The sequence below is a fragment of the Lissotriton vulgaris genome, chromosome 6 (assembly GCF_964263255.1).
Source record: "Lissotriton vulgaris chromosome 6, aLisVul1.2, whole genome shotgun sequence".
Lineage (NCBI taxonomy): Eukaryota > Metazoa > Chordata > Amphibia > Caudata > Salamandridae > Lissotriton > Lissotriton vulgaris.
The window spans coordinates 719,019,467-719,036,465 of record NC_141694.1 but is presented as its reverse complement, the minus strand read 5'-3'; the positions used below and the strand labels follow the sequence as shown (position 1 = coordinate 719,036,465).

The following is a 16,999-nucleotide window of genomic DNA, read 5'->3' as shown; positions in this document are numbered from 1 at the left end:
GGTCTTTTTCGGTAGGCACTCACAAACTGTGGAATGGCCTGCCTCTCACTTACGCATCCTGAACTCGGTACAGGATTTCAGAAAGAAGCTGAAAACCTGGCTCTCTAAGCAACAGGATTGACCACTCAGCTCTTCTACTCTGCTGTCTTCCATGTTAGCACAGGGACACCTCTTCTGAGGTAGCTGTGCGCTCTATAAATGCCCTTTATTATTATTTATTATTATTTGATAAAAATTTAAAGAACTCCATAGCAATAGCAGGATGCACTTTAGCACCACTGAAGCTGAAACTCCAGAGATAATGCTCAGCCAACAGTGATTTTCAAATTAACTGAACATCGAAAGGAACAAAATCTGCATGTTAGAAACAGTTTGTAGATGGTCCAAGCCGCCAATTCTCTTCATGAAACTCACATCAGTAAGGAAAAACTACAATCAATCAATTTTGAGTTTGGACAGCTTTTAACAAATTCAGCTTTCCCCCCTATGGCTGGCACCACCAAACCAATGACTCGCAAAACGCTGACCACTAGGGACTGATTCGATACAACTGCCATGGAGGATAGGATAACTCCCTGATCACAAGGTATCTAAAACCGACCTTCTACCTCAAAGATCCAGTCCCATCAAACATCATAGCTAATTTCTCCCTTTAACTCCCTCATGGAGTAAACCATGTAATACTTCCATTCAGCAAGGAATCTTCCCTGAACCCCTAAAAAAAGGTCAGATTACCCCACTGCTAAAAGCAAAAACCCAACCTTGACCTAGAGATGTTGTCCAACTACAGTCCGATTTCAAATCTCCCAGGGCTAGGGATATCTATAGAAAAATGTGCTTTCACTGAGCTATTCAACCACATGAACTAGGAAAAACTCCTCAATAATCATCAATCTGGTTTCAAAGTAGGAGATAGCAATGCAACAGCCACACTAAAAATCCTTGATGATGTCCAACGCTTGATGGGGTTAATGTGTGCCTCAAGTAGTTCTGGACCTCACAGCAATGTTTCACACAAAGGACCATGGGAGCCTCCTCTCTCTTTTTGAACACCATTTCAGAGTCTGTGCGTCAATTCGAAGATGGTTTTTATCCTTCTTAAACAATGTATCTCAATCAGTGAAGATTGAATTAAAGATTACAGTACCTGCCACTATACCTTGTGGGGCTCCACAAGCCCCCTTTTAGCACCAATTCATTTAAAACTTTATATGGAACCATTTAGTAATGTGTGCACAGGAACGAGAGGTTGCAATCCACCTATAAGTCAACAACAACCAAGTTTTCTTTAAAACTTCTTCTGTCCACCACATACTCTCAGTTCTATATTTAGACACATACAGGTCTGGGTAGCTGAAAGCTTCCTCAAACTCAACCCATAAAAAACGTATTTCTCCCAACTGCAAATACAGTCTTGATCTACCTATTATAAAGAAGATGGCTAAATTATCCTCTTCACTTTCCATCTGTCACCTGTCTCTAAATTACTCTTGATCCATCTCTTTCTAGGTTCCCTTACATAAACAAAGTTACCAAAACAGTAAACTATCACCTACTGGTTCTTCGAAAAATCAAATGGTTATTATCTTCTAATCAACAGAAAACTGCAGCGCATGTCCTGATGCTGTCACGAAATGCTGTGCTAGCTGGTGTACCCCAGTCCACATTTAACTCACTCAATACAAACCTATTCTCCACCAATAGGCTTTGCTCATCCATCAAGATATTTGACCGGATAACCCAGATTCCCACTGATCTACATAGGCCTCCAAGTGAGGGTAAAAGTTCAAATTAGGATGCTTAACCTACAAAACATTACTTCTGAACTCTTTTCCTGTCCATCTTCTCAAACTATTAGACGGCAAAGGAGGACTAAGAAGCATAAATAATCTACCACTCAAAAGCCCAATCTTAGGACTACCCACACCTAAAGACTCACCTCTTTGGACTCTATGCAATTCAGAAATCAAAGCATAACTGAATCGAATTTCCCTTGCATTTAGCTAAGTGGGCTCACAACTTCAATACTTCATAATTCAACCAATTCCAATTTGGTCCTCATCGCCTTGCTTTATTTCTGTTCTTTAGTTTTATTTCGCTTACTCTAGGGCAGTGGTTCTTAACCTGTGGTCTAGGGACCCCTGGGGGTCCAAGAAGCCTACTTAGGGGGTCTGCAACTTCTTAGACAATTAAATAAAATGAACAGATAAATAAATTGTATATAAATGCAGAAGTAAGATGTAAAACTGAAAGTGCTAAAATATACTGTATATGTGAATAAATATGAAATTGGAGGCTAAAAATTAACCCCTTGGGTGTGTCGGACGCGCAGGAGCCATCCGACGCAAAAGAGCTCATGTGCGTCGGATGGCTCCTGCGCGTCTGACAACATCGCACAGGAAATCCCTCTGGTGCGGGCGCCCGAGGGATTTCCTTCCCCCCCCCAAACAGCCTTGGGAGCGGAGGAAGAGCTTGCCCAGCTCCCGAGTCAGCTCAGTTTTTTCAGTGAGATGCCGATCAGCGCGCACGTCAAGCTGACTCCATTTAAGTGAAAGTGAAACTGAAATGAGCCCATCGGCTCATTTCAGTTTCACTGCCTCGGTGCTCAGGGTGCTAGCTCAGCCCCCTGAGTACCGAGGCAGACGGGAGGGGTGTCATTGGAAAAGGCAGAATCTCCCTCTTTAGTGGATCCCTGCTTGGGTATCGCCTTAGGAGGGCGATCCCCAAGCAGGGATCCACCACTAGACACCAGCGAGGGGGGAGCGGACCCTTGGACTAGAGCCTCTGCCCCCTCCTTTGGTGCCAGGCTCAGTGGCCATCTAGGTAAACCTACCAAACCCAAACATTTCTGAAAACTAAACACCAAGGGGAGTCCAGGAAGGTGTGTCTTGCGAGGATCTCCCAACCCCAAATAACCAAGAAAGGGCTTGGGGGGGGGGGGGCGGGTCAGCAGCGAAGTTAATATCCTCAGATTGATTCTCAGGGGCAACGCAAGTTCATCACATCAAACAGAGTATAGTATGGGTGATTATTCGGCCTAGATTGAATTTAGAGAGGCTTCAATCTTTTATATTGGTTTTCGAATTAAGTAAAATATTTTATAATTTGTGCATTTGTTTGACGAATGTTTGTTTCTGTATTTTTTGGGTATTCTTTTGCTGTTAAAAAAAATCAAAAATAGTTAAGCCCCTGGGGCTCCAGTTTCCAATAATGGCTCAGTGGTGGTCCCCAGATTCCAATAACGATGCATTGGGGGTCCCTGGGTTCCAGTATTGGTTAATTGGGTGTCCACAGAAGTCAAAAGGTTATGAACCACTGCTCTAAGCTATAGATGCTTATCCTTGCTGCCCTTGTAACTCTGCACACTAATCCCCATTGCCAATTCTCCTTTTTTAGGGCTCGGGCCTCCCCTACACGTAGTGTAGGCGGAGCTTGCGAGCTCTTTAGTATTTAGAAAAAAAAAAGTTTCAGAAAGGACTCCGGCTGGGACATTCCTTAGATTTTTATGGCATCTGCCTAGTGATTCGTCTTCGCTGTGCTGTGTATTCAGTAGCGTTGACGTGATAGGCTGTATGCAATGTACGCGTGCCCGAGTTGGCATTTTCTGTTCGCGAACGAGCACGGGAGAGTGATTAATCGTAATTAGGAGCTGTCAGAGTGCCCGTGTAATGCAATCCAGATGATGCGAGCGCACAGCGGTGAGCGCGTTCAATGTAAAATGACGAGAGGCAGCAGACGAGGCTCACAGAAGATGACTCATACATGCTCGTCCACACTGTAGTTAAATAAAACAATCACCTTTGAGCACGTCGTGGGCACTGCCAGTGAGACGGGCACAGCGGCAACTACTGAAGTTACACAAGCGGTTGTTGCATGAGTACAAGGAACGGACGCCAAGGTTTACGCCCCGGTCACTAGCATCTCCCCGGGCGCTGCCCTCCCTCACTGCCGTCTTCTAAGCACAGAGTGATGTGGCCTGTGCATTGCACTTCGTGGGGCCCAGCTTAATCTATAAATAGAAGAATACCAGAAAGGCAACCCGTCCCAAAGCGCTTTGTCGTAGCGGGTTCCTGTAAGGTCAAACATTGATATGTCACTTTGTCTCTGCCTGGTTTGCAGGGCCACGAGATAGTGAGGACTACATAAAGCACTATAAAAACACATTACACATAAACGTTATTTTGCTACTGTCCAACGGTGATTGACTATTCCGATAATGAGGAGTTGCTTTAAGAAAATCATCGGGGTTTTGGAGAGCCAGTATACGTATAAGGTTAGTTCTGCTGGAAGGCTGTTCGAAAGGGGTAGAGTCAGTCACTATTTGTACGAGGCCCTCTGAACGGCTCAGAGGACTGGGGACACATCAGCCAGTTGTTAATGTAGTGCCTCAAAACTTCTGACGAGATATGGAAGACACATGCGGCTTTGGTAGAGTCGGTCGCGTGCTTGGCAGTGACTTAAATGCCAGTGAACCCGGGGCAGTAGCACGTGAGACCGTCTCTGGGAAAAGTGGTGGCTTTGGGTAGTTGAGTAGTCAGTCCCATGCCAAGCGAATGCGTGTGGGGAAGATTCAGTGACATGTCAGACAAGTACCTCTGTAAATAATGTCGGAAGGGTTGGAGCAGAGAACGTCACATGGCAGATACGTTATTCAACAGGGCTTTCAGGGCTGGGGAGAGCCAGTCACACACGGAGCACCACGTGGCAGACACTTCCAAGCACATCATGTTTTAAGAGACAGGGGCACCCCCAGTTTTAATCCCATGCTATTTACAGGCACTAATCAGTGTTGAATTAGCGCCTCGGCGTTAGGCGAATCCTTCGGAAATTAGAGGCCTTGTGATCAATGCAAGTGTCTGAGTTTGGAGAACAGCAGGGGTTGAGGGCGTAACTGGAGAATTTAATTATTTAATTAGACACAAGCTTCTAAAGACCAGGATAATGCACATAGATTAGGGGTCGGCGCCCCCGACGAGAACACGTGTATTGCGAAGACCCTGCGCCCCTCCTCCGCGTGCATCCTTAATACCTCTCTAATTGCACTATCTACACTATCTACCCGTCCCTCTCTGTTAGAGGAATCACAGATCAGCACCCAGCTGCAAAAGGGTTGCATTACAACATCCTTGCAGCAGAGGGCGCAGAGGCGACGCCCTTTTGTGGCTTGCGTAACGTTGCATACATGCTCATGTCACTGTATTTGAGTGTTAGCACTCGACTAACAGACTGCCCCAACTCACACTCAAACACTATACCAAGGAACCCCTGCACAACGATTATGTGGGAGTTACCCAGTTCTAGTCAGACGGGGGCTCGCGAGCACTATGTTCTCCTTGGCCGGAAACAGCCACCCCCCACAGGCCTTCGCCCACCGCACCGAATGCCATGAGCGGACTATCGAACACCTCGACTTCCCTCGATCAGAGAACAATAGCGGCCCAATACACACTCGAGAAGCCCACCCAGGGGAGACTGAGGCGAGTCACCCACCCGCAGGGCCCTGTAGGCTGGTCGAGTGCGAACAATGCTAACCTCCACCTGCTCTCTGTCAGAGATGTCTGAAAACTGCACAGCAAATACGAGAAGCTTGACAGCAATGGAAAGTCTGCTACTCATGATTTTTCACATTCTTTGTGGGGAAATGCATTGATTGCTAAGGCCCATAGTGCCTGATGAAGTCAGCTGCCAGGGCAACAAGTATTGGCAAAGCCAATAGGGCTCGCATAGGTGAGAGCTATTGGCTTTGGTGGTGACGGAACCACTACGTCACCAGCCACGAGTGCAGAGTGAGTGTGAGTGCAGAGTGAGTGTGGGTGCAGAGTGAGTGCAGAGTGAGTGCAGAGTGAGTGCAGAGTGGGTGCAGAGTGGGTGCAGAGTGGGTGCAGAGTGGGTGCAGAGTGGGTGCAGAGTGGGTGCAGAGTGGGTGCAGAGTGGTGCATAGTGGGTGCAGAGTGAGAGCGAGTGCAGAGTGAGTGCAGAGTGAGTGCAGAGTGAGTGCAGAGTGAGTGCAGAGTGAGTGCAGTGTGAGTGTGAGTGCAGAGTGAGTGTGGGTGCAGAGTGAGTGCAGAGTGAGTGCAGAGTGGGTGCAGAGTGAGAGTGGGTGCAGAGTGGGTGCAGAGTGGTGCATAGTGGGTGCAGAGTGAGAGTGAGTGCAGAGTGAGTGCAGAGTGAGTGCAGAGTGAGTGCAGCGTGAGTGTGAGTGCAGAGTGAGTGCAGAGTGAGTGCAGCGTGAGTGTGAGTGCAGAGTGAGTGCAGAGTGAGAGTGGGTGCAGAGTGATAGTGGGTGCAGAGTCAGAGTGGGTGCAGACTCAGAGTGGGTGCAGAGTCAGAGTGGGTGCAGAGTCAGAGTGGGTGCAGAGTGAGAGTGGGTGCAGAGTGGGTGCAGAGTGGGTGCAGAGTGAGTGCAGAGTGAGTGCAGAGTGAGTGTGAGTGCAGAGTGAGAGTGAGTGCAGAGTGAGAGTGAGTGCAGAGTGAGAGTGAGTGCAGAGGGAGAGTGAGTGCAGAGTGAGTGCAGAGTGAGTGCAGAGTGAGTGCAGAGTGAGAGTGAGTGCAGAGTGAGTGCAGAGTGAGTGCAGAGTGAGAGTGGGTGGTGAGTGAGAGTGGGTGCAGAGTAAGAGTGGGTGTAGAGTGAGTAGAGTAGTGAGTAGTGAGTAGAGTAGTGAGTAGTGAGTAGAGTAGTGAGTAGAGTAGTGAGTGCAGAGTAGTGAGTAGAGTAGTGAGTAGAGTAGTGAGTGCAGAGTAGTGAGTAGAGTAGTGAGTATTGAGTGCAGAGTAGTGAGTAGAGTAGTGAGTAGTGAGTAGAGTAGTGAGTAGTGAGTAGAGTAGTGAGTAGTGAGTAGAGTAGTGAGTAGAGTAGTGAGTAGTGAGTAGAGTAGTGAGTAGAGTAGTGAGTAGTGAGTAGAGTAGTGAGTAGAGTAGTGAGTAGAGTAGTGAGTAGAGTAGTGAGTAGAGTAGTGAGTAGTGAGTGCAGAGTAGTGAGTAGAGTAGTGAGTAGTGAGTAGAGTAGTGAGTGCAGAGTAGTGAGTAGTGAGTAGAGTAGTGAGTAGTGAGTAGAGTAGTGAGTAGAGTAGTGAGTGCAGAGTAGTGAGTAGTGAGTAGAGTAGTGAGTGCAGAGTAGTGAGTAGTGAGTAGAGTAGTGAGTGCAGAGTAGTGAGTAGTGAGTAGAGTAGTGAGTAGAGTAGTGAGTGCAGAGTAGTGAGTAGTGAGTAGAGTAGTGAGTAGTGAGTGTGGTGAGTAGTGAGTAGAGTAGTGAATGCAGAGTAGTGAGTAGTGAGTAGAGTAGTGAGTGCAGAGTAGTGAGTAGAGTAGTGAGTGCAGAGTAGTGAGTAGTGAGTAGAGTAGTGAGTAGAGTAGTGAATAGAGTAGTGAGTAGAGTAGTGAGTAGAGTAGTGAGGGCAGAGTAGTGAGGGCAGAGTAGTGAGGGCAGAGTAGTGAGGGCAGAGTAGTGAGTGCAGAGTAGTGAGTGCAGAGTAGTGAGTAGTGAGTAGTGAGTAGTGAGTAGTGAGTAGAGTAGTGAGTAGTGAGTAGAGAAGTGAGTAGTGAGTAGAGTAGTGAGTAGAGTAGCGAGTACAGAGTAGTGAGTACAGAGTAGTGAGTAGAGTAGTGAGTAGTGAGTAGTGAGTAGAGTAGTGAGTAGAGTAGTGAGTAGAGTAGAGTAGTGAGTAGAGTAGTGAGTAGTGAGTAGAGTAGTGAGTAGAGTAGAGTAGTGAGTAGAGTAGTGAGTAGTGAGTAGAGTAGTGAGTAGTGAGTAGAGTAGTGAGTGCAGAGTAGTGAGTAGAGTAGGGAGTAGAGTAGGGAGTAGTGAGTGCCGAGTAGTGAGTAGAGTAGTGAGTAGTGAGTAGAGTAGTGAGTAGAGTAGTGAGTAGTGAGTAGAGTAGTGAGTGCAGAGTAGTGAGTAGTGAGTAGAGTAGTGAGTAGAGTAGTGAATAGAGTAGTGAGTAGAGTAGTGAGTAGAGTAGTGAGGGCAGAGTAGTGAGGGCAGAGTAGTGAGGGCAGAGTAGTGAGGGCAGAGTAGTGAGTGCAGAGTAGTGAGTAGTGAGTAGTGAGTAGTGAGTAGTGAGTAGAGTAGTGAGTAGTGAGTAGAGAAGTGAGTAGTGAGTAGAGTAGTGAGTAGAGTAGCGAGTACAGAGTAGTGAGTACAGAGTAGTGAGTAGAGTAGTGAGTAGTGAGTAGTGAGTAGAGTAGTGAGTAGAGTAGTGAGTAGAGTAGAGTAGTGAGTAGAGTAGTGAGTAGTGAGTAGAGTAGTGAGTAGTGAGTAGAGTAGTGAGTGCAGAGTAGTGAGTAGAGTAGGGAGTAGAGTAGGGAGTAGTGAGTGCCGAGTAGTGAGTAGAGTAGTGAGTAGTGAGTAGAGTAGTGAGTAGAGTAGTGAGTAGTGAGTAGAGTAGTGAGTAGTGAGTAGAGTAGTGAGTGCAGAGTAGTGAGTAGAGTAGTGAGTAGTGAGTAGAGTAGTGAGTAGAGTAGTGAGTAGAGTAGTGAGTAGAGTAGTGAATAGTGAGTGCAAAGTAGTGAGTAGAGTAGTGAGTAGTGAGTAGAGTAGTGAGTGCAGAGTAGTGAGTAGTGAGTAGAGTAGTGAGTAGAGTAGTGAGGTGAGTAGTGAGTAGTGAGTGCAGAGTAGTGAGTGCAGAGTAGTGAGAAGTGAGTAGAGTAGTGAGTAGAGTAGTGAGGTCAGTAGAGTAGTGAGTAAAGTAGTGAGTGCAGAGTAGTGAGTAGAGAAGTGAGTAGTGAGTGGTGAGTAGTGAGTAGTGAGTAGTGAGTAGTGAGGAGTAGAGTAGTGAGGAGTAGAGTAGTGAGTAGTGAGTGGCGAGTAGTGAGTAGTGAGTAGAGTAGTGAGTATAGTAGTGAGTAGTGAGTAGAGTAGTGAGTAGTGAGTAGAGTAGTGAGTAGAGAGGTGAGTAGAGTAGTGAGTAAAGTAGTGAGTGCAGAGTAGTGAGTAGAGAAGTGAGTAGTGAGTAGTGAGTAGAGTAGTGAGTGCAGAGTAGTGAGTAGTGAGTAGAGTAGTGAGTAGAGTAGTGAGTAGTGAGTAGAGTAGTGAGTAGAGTAGTGAGTAGAAAGTAGAGTAGTGAGTAGAGTAGTGAGTGGAGAGTAGTGAGTGGAGAGTAGTGAGTAGAGTAGTGAGTGCAGAGTAGTGAGTAGTGAGTGCAGAGTAGTGAGTAGTGAGTAGTGAGTAGAGTAGTGAGTAGAGTAGTGAGTAGAGTAGTGAGTAGTGAGTGCAGAGTAGTGAGTAGTGAGTAGAGTAGTGAGTAGAGTAGTGAGTAGTGAGTGCAGAGTAGTGAGTGCAGAGTAGTGAGTGCAGAGTAGTGAGTAGAGTAGTGAGTAGAGTAGTGAGTAGAGTAGTGAGTAGTGAGTGCAGAGTAGTGAGTAGAGTAGTGCGTAGAGTAGTGAGTAGAGTAGTGAGTAGAGTAGTGAGTAGAGTAGTGAGTAGTGAGTGCAGAGTAGTGAGTAGAGTAGAGTAGTGAGTAGAGTAGTGAGTAGTGAGTGCAGAGTAGTGAGTAGTGAGTAGACGAGTGAGTAGTGAGTAGAGTAGTGAGTGCAGAGTAGTGAGTAGTGAGTAGAGTAGTGAGTAGAGTAGTGAGTGCAGAGTAGTGAGTAGAGTAGTGAGTAGAGTAGAGTAGTGAGTAGTGAGTAGAGTAGTGAGTGCAGAGTAGTGAGTAGAGTAGTGAGTAGTGAGTAGAGTAGTGAGTAGTGTAGTGAGTAGTGTAGTGAGTAGTGAGTAGAGTAGTGAGTGCAGAGTAGTGAGTAGTGAGTAGAGTAGTGAGTGCAGAGTAGTGAGTAGAGTAGTGAGTAGTGAGTAGAGTAGTGAGTAGAGTAGTGAGTGCAGAGTAGTGAGTGCAGAGTAGTGAGTGCAGAGTAGTGAGTGCAGAGTAGTGAGTGCAGAGTAGTGAGTGCAGAGTAGTGAGTAGTGAGTAGAGTAGTGAGTAAGTAGTGAGGTGAGTAGTGAGTAGTGAGTGCAGAGTAGTGAGTGCAGAGTAGTGAGTAGTGAGTAGAGTAGTGAGTAGAGTAGTGAGTGCAGAGTAGTGAGTGCAGAGTAGTGAGTGCAGAGTAGTGAGTGCAGAGTAGTGAGTAGTGAGTAGAGTAGTGAGTAGAGTAGTGAGGTGAGTAGTGAGTAGTGAGTGCAGAGTAGTGAGTGCAGAGTAGTGAGTAGTGAGTAGAGTAGTGAGTAGAGTAGTGAGGTCAGTAGAGTAGTGAGTAAAGTAGTGAGTGCAGAGTAGTGAGTAGAGAAGTGAGTAGTGAGTAGTGAGTAGTGAGTAGTGAGGAGTAGAGTAGTGAGTAGTGAGTGGCGAGTAGTGAGTAGTGAGTAGTGAGTAGTGAGTAGAGTAGTGAGTAGAGTAGTGAGTAGAGTAGTGAGTAGAGTAGTGAGTAGAGTAGTGAGTAGTGAGTAGAGTAGTGAGTAGAGTAGAGTAGTGAGGTGAGTAGAGTAGTGAGTAAAGTAGTGAGTGCAGAGTAGTGAGTAGAGAAGTGAGTAGTGAGTAGTGAGTAGAGAAGTGAGTAGTGAGTAGTGAGTAGTGAGTAGAGTAGTGAGTAGAGTAGTGAGTAGAGTAGTGAGTAGAGTAGTGAGTGCAGAGTAGTGAGTAGAGTAGTGAGTAGGAAGTAGAGTAGTGAGTAGAGTAGTGAGTGGAGAGTAGTGAGTAGTGAGTAGAGTAGTGAGTGCAGAGTAGTGAGTAGTGAGTGCAGAGTAGTGAGTAGTGAGTAGAGTAGTGAGTAGTGAGTAGTGAGTAGAGTAGTGAGTAGTGAGTGCAGAGTAGTGAGTAGTGAGTAGAGTAGTGAGTAGTGAGTGCAGAGTAGTAAGTGCAGAGTAGTGAGTGCTAGTGAGTGCAGAGTAGTGAGTGCAGAGTAGTGAGTAGAGTAGTGAGTAGTGAGTGCAGAGTAGTGAGTAGAGTAGTGAGTAGAGTAGTGAGTAGAGTAGTGAGTAGAGTAGTGAGTAGAGTAGAGTAGTGAGTAGGACATCACAGGCAGCAGCTGTGCAAGCTTCTTACACTCACAAGGAGACCACAGCCAGCTGAGGTGCAATCTTCTCCCACTCACAAGAACAACATCACAGGCAGCAGCAGTGCAAGCTTCTTACGCTCAAAAGGAGACCACAGGCAGCAGAGGTGCAAGCTTCTCACACTCACAAGAAGGACATCACAGGCAGTAACGGTGCAATATTCTCACACTCACAAGGAGATCACTGGCAGTACACACCACATGAACACACTCCATAACACATAGCAACAATACATTGGCATTTACAATGCCATTAACTCAAACTCAAATAAATCCGAGCCCGATTGCATTTCTAATGCTTGTTTTACTATGCTTGAGTGATCTACCTCTCGTACATGCCGAAATTTCTAGCCTTGACCCTTTTTTTAGCTTAGGGCTCTGAAACTCTCTCTGATCTAGCTCTACCACATACGTTTCTCTTTCTGCATTGTTCTATTCTTTGGAAATTACTTCAGTGTACTATAATAATTTCCTAAATTCAATGTGTTCCTCAATGTTATTGTTGCAGTGGAAGCACCCACACACTTCCTGGTGCTTGAGTGCTATATAAAATTGTTAAATAAAATGACACAAGAGAGGTAAAGAGTTGTGAAAGAGGCACTAAAGCACAAAAAGGTGACCAAACCACATGGACAGAGCGTACATGCAAGATACAGAAAATACAGAGAGGTACAGTGTAGGAAAAATCAGATAAATGATATCTCACATGATGAAGAACAACAGAATAAACATGACGGATCTGGCTAGGCTTTGCCTTTTAACAATGGACAAAGCATCACTGAACAGATATTTCCAACAAGCATTTACAATGCAATTGTCTAGGCATTGTTAAAGTTAGAGCTATTGGCATTGCTCATGACATTATTTTTATTTATGTTTTTGTTTTTAAAACATAAATAAATGGCAGTCATTTACAATGCCAATAGCTTAATCTCTCGCAAATGCGAGACCTATTGCATTTGCACCCACACACAGAGCCACACACACAAAGCCACCCACACACATATACAGAGCCACCCACACACACACAGAGCCACCCACACAGAGCCACCCACACACACACAAAGCCACCCACACAGAGCCACCTACACACACACAGCCACCCTCACACAGACCCACCTACACACACACAGAGCCCCACACACAGAGCCCCCCCACACACACACACACAGAGCCCCACACACACAGAGCCCCACACACACACAGAGCCACACACACACACAGAGCCACACACAGAGAACCACACACAGAGAGCCATACACTGAGCCACACACACACACAGAGCCACACACACACAGAGCCACACACACACAGAGCCACACACACACACACAGCCACATGCACACACAGAGATCCACACACACCCACAGAGCCACACACACACACACACACACAGAGAGCCACACACACACACACAGATTCACACCCACAGAGAGCCACACACACACACACACACACACACACACACACACACACACACACACACACAGAGTCCCACACACACACAGAGCCCCACACACACAGAGCCACACACACACACACAGCCCCCCCACACACAGAGCCCCCCACACACACAGTGCCCCACACACACACAGGGCCCCACACACACACAGAGCCCCCCCCCCCACACACACAGAGCCCCACACACACACACAGAGCCCCACACACACACACAGAGCCCCACACACACACACAGAGCCCCCCACACACACACACAGAGCCCCACACACACACAGAGCCCCCCACACACACACAGAGCCCCACACACACACACAGAGCCCCACACACACACACAGAGCCCCACAAACACACACAGAGCCCCACAAACACACACAGAGCCCCACACACACACACAGAGCCCCACACACACACAGATCCCCACACACACAGAGCCCCCCACACACACATAGCCACACACACACACAGAGAGCCACACACACACAGAGAGCCACACACACACACAGCCACACACGCACAGAGCCACACACACAGACACACACCCCCCCCCACACACACACAGACACACACACACAGACAGACACACAGACACACACACACAGAGACACACACACAGACACACACACACACACAGAGCCCCACACACACAGAGAGAGCCCCCCCACACACACAGAGCCCCACACACACACACACAGAGCCCCCCCACACACAGAGAGCCCCACACACACACAGAGAGCCCCCCACACACACAGAGAGCCCCACACACACACAGAGAGCCCCACACACACACACAGAGCCCCCCACACACAGAGAGAGCCCCACACACACAGAGAGAGCCCCACACACACAGAGAGCCCCACACACACACACAGCCCCACACACACACAGAGAGCCACACACAGACACACACACAGGGAACAGAGGCCAGAAAAAACGGTCACAACGAGGGAACAGGGGGGGGCAGAAAAGAAAGCACAACGAGGGAACGGGGCAGTAAAGCAAGCACAACGAGGGAACAGAAAAGCAAGCACAATGAGGGAACAGGGGGGAGAAAAGCAAGCACAACAAGGGAACGGGGGTCAGAAAAGCAAGCACAACGAGGGAACAGGGGCAGAAAAGCAACCACAACGAGAGAACAGGGGGGGCAGAAAAGCAAGCACAACGAAGGGACAGGGGGGCAGAAAAGCAAGCACAACGAGGGAACAGTGTGGGCAGAAAAGCAAGCACAACGAGGGAACGGGGGGGCAGAAAAGCAAGCACAACGAGGGAACGGGGGGCAGAAAAGCAAGCACAACGAGGGAACAGGGGTCAGAAAAGCAAGCACAACGAGGGAAATGGGGGGCAGAACGAGGGAACAGGGGGGCAGAAAAGCAAGCACAACGAGGGAACAGGGGGGGGGCAGAAAAGCAAGCACAACGAGAGCCACACACACAGAGCCACACACACACACACACAGAGCCAGCCACACACACACACAGAGCCACACACACACACACACACGCACACACACACGCACACACACACACACACACACACAGAGACACACACACACACACACACACAGAGCCATACACACACACAGAATTCCGAATTTCACACCAACGGAGTAGATTGAAAACAGAGGTCATGAACTTCGCTTCATGGCCTGCACTTTTCTCTCTCACAATACCGCAATTTGCTTACTGTAACCAACAAGCAACCTGAGGCTCAGTAATTGTAGTTAGAAGGTATTTGTAGTTAAATAAACGCAAGTCTGTGGAAGGGAGATAGAAAATAAAAAACACAGAAAACATTGGACTAACCCCCTGAGTAGCAAGGCTTTTGCTTAGAGTTAATTTTGGAATTCCAATTCTTTATCAATTTTTTAACAATAGTAAGCAAACAATAAGGCCTACATACAAAGGCAACAGAATGCTTCTGGAAACGAGCACTCAGTGGATTACAAGACCAGAGGGGTTCTGATTTGGCCTCAATACCATAACCGCGGTATTAAAAAACATATGGCACGCTCAACCTGCAAAACTGATGATGCTGCCTGGAGGTAGCAGGCTGGCTGGACATCGCTCTCCCCGATTTAAACAGCAGACTCTTCAGAGTGAGTCAATGAGACGAGATATTCACTAAAAAGATCTGGAATTAATAACGAACCACTAAGCTGGCGTTATGGACAACACTGCAACCGAGAGGGGAGCGAACAAAACTAAAGTCTGTGTGAACTGGGGGAATGTGCCGCCTGACATCCTCCTAGACTTTGTTCCCGGTTTCAGTTCAGGGCTGAAAGAGAATAACCCTGCTGCTCCCAGAGACAAAAACCATAATCAACCCAAGAAAATTCCATGGAGGCAGAAACCCACCCCACCGCCTGGACACAAAAGCGCACTTTGGAAAAGAGAGCCCCGTTTGCTGCCAGCAAGTCTGGTCGCAGTTTTAAAGGGAGCAGTGAGCAGGCTGGGTCTGGTGTTTGGAGTCTCCGAGGACAGAATACACAATGATAAACGCTTTCACACAAACCGTGCAGTGCCTCGCGTTATCACCGACCTGACCGACTTATCCTGCCCCGATCAAACCTCTACCCTCCCACCCCTAAAAAATGTCTCACACAAACACAGCTAACACAAATTACTTCACTAATCTCAAAACACCGTGTTGGGGGCATTTCTGAGAAGAGCGGTCTCAGGTGGGCCCCCGGAAGGACTGTGAAGGGCAGGGTATGCATGTCACACTCGCCTACCCCCATCCGGGCTGTCCTTTGAAGCCTCCACTCTTGGCGGAAGGGTGTCACATTTCACACAGAGGGCGGGCAGGGCAGGGCCGTGAGTGATAACGAGCTCCCCAGCTTTAATCACTGAACTGTAGAGAACGGCAATTTCTTAAATGTTTACTGCCGAGCACGGGAGTCGATCTATCAGGGAATGCTGGCGGGGGGAACGGCTGGGTTTCCACATGGGGACGGGGCTGCGAGAGGAACGGAACAAGCACTCGCCATGACGTTGTGTTTTCGCTGTAGGCCCCGTCCTTTTCAGACTGGGGGGCGTGTTTTTCTAGAGGAAGAAAGAAACTAAAAAAACACGCCCCTCAATCCGAAAAGGACGGGGCTTACAGTGATAACACAACGTCAGAGAGACCTCTTCTCCAATGGCTGGCCGCCGTTTAGGAGGCCAGCCAATGGAGAAGAGGGGCGGGTTCAAACCCCACTACTAGAGACATAAGATCTTGCGACCGAGACTGCCCAAGCGCATCCTACGCTAGCCGAGACCTAAAAAGTAGACAATCAGTAACTTTCAGTCATAAATCCTTCTAACAAATATACTTATGTCAAGTGCATTAATCCACTTAAGCAAGCACACTACTATTATGGCAATGCAACACTTCCCTTCATATGTAAAGTTTTACAAAACTATACACAAAACACACCTTATTACACAGAACTTTTTCTCTATAAAAGTCACTCTTTAATAGCTTTGTCAATAACTGTTTGCTGTGGCCGCTTTCGTAACAAAAACCTAGGGTGTTCCTCATACTCTAAAGGACTGCATTACGTAGTTCAGAGGTAATGCTTGCAACTTTCTTAAAGGGATCTCGGGGTATAGTGGTAAATGATGCTCACAAAACTAAAAATAACCTAATGTGGTTGATTTCAATAGAATACGGCCCACTGGTGAGGAGCAGGAGCACAAAACGCCTCCTCTACAACTCAGATCCGTTACCAACTGCCTCCTACACCTAGATTCCACATATTACATCACAGTACCCATTGACCCATCCCTATTACATGTATACATTCTACTTGCTCATTACACAAGGTAACTGTGTAATGAGAACTATACAACATGCACCCCCTTTTTTTAATTTAATAAAACAAGTGCAAACATATCCAGTAAAGGAAAAACACAAAAAACAAACTGACAAAAGCCAATTTCTAAAACATGTCATTATGTAGTCATCCAATGTTTTTAGGTAACTTGATAATTCTTTTCGGCTGGACTCTTTCTTTTATCTCACCAACGTTATCATGGAGAGATGGCACACAAAAAGACACTTTGCTGCCAACAGCAGTGCCTGTCAGTAGTACACACACCGCTGCCAACCGCAGAGTCTGTCAGTGGTACACCCATACTTTCTGAATAACTCTCCCCATGTTCTGTGCTTTCTTCATGATCACAACTACACACTCTCTCCATGGACTTCATTGTGCCCTCATAGACAACAGGGACTCTCTCATCCACCACATCACCAAAATCTGTATCTTTCATGCTTAAATCTTTGAAAAGTTTTTCCTGCCCAGTTTAAAAGACAACCATGGAACTCTTGTTCCACCACCCTTTTCTGCACAACAACACTGTACTGTTTGACACTTTTTCCACTCGTACTGGTTTAGAAAATGTCAACAAACTTTTACGACTCACATCTGGTTTGGATATACATACTCAATCAGCCACCTGAACATGTTTTGACCTTACTCGATGTATTGTGTCATGGTACTCTTTATACAGGACTTGAAGTTTCCTCAAGTTTTGTTTCTCTCCTTGTACTACTTCTCCAAATTCATCCCTCCTAA

At 47.0% G+C, this 16,999-nt stretch overlaps 1 protein-coding gene across 1 annotated transcript in view; it reads right to left on the bottom strand.

Annotated features, from left to right (window-relative positions):
* The window catches only part of PREP (prolyl endopeptidase), a 721,276-nt gene that overhangs the window by 669,683 nt on the left and 34,594 nt on the right, over nt 1–16,999 (bottom strand). The window lies entirely within an intron of this gene.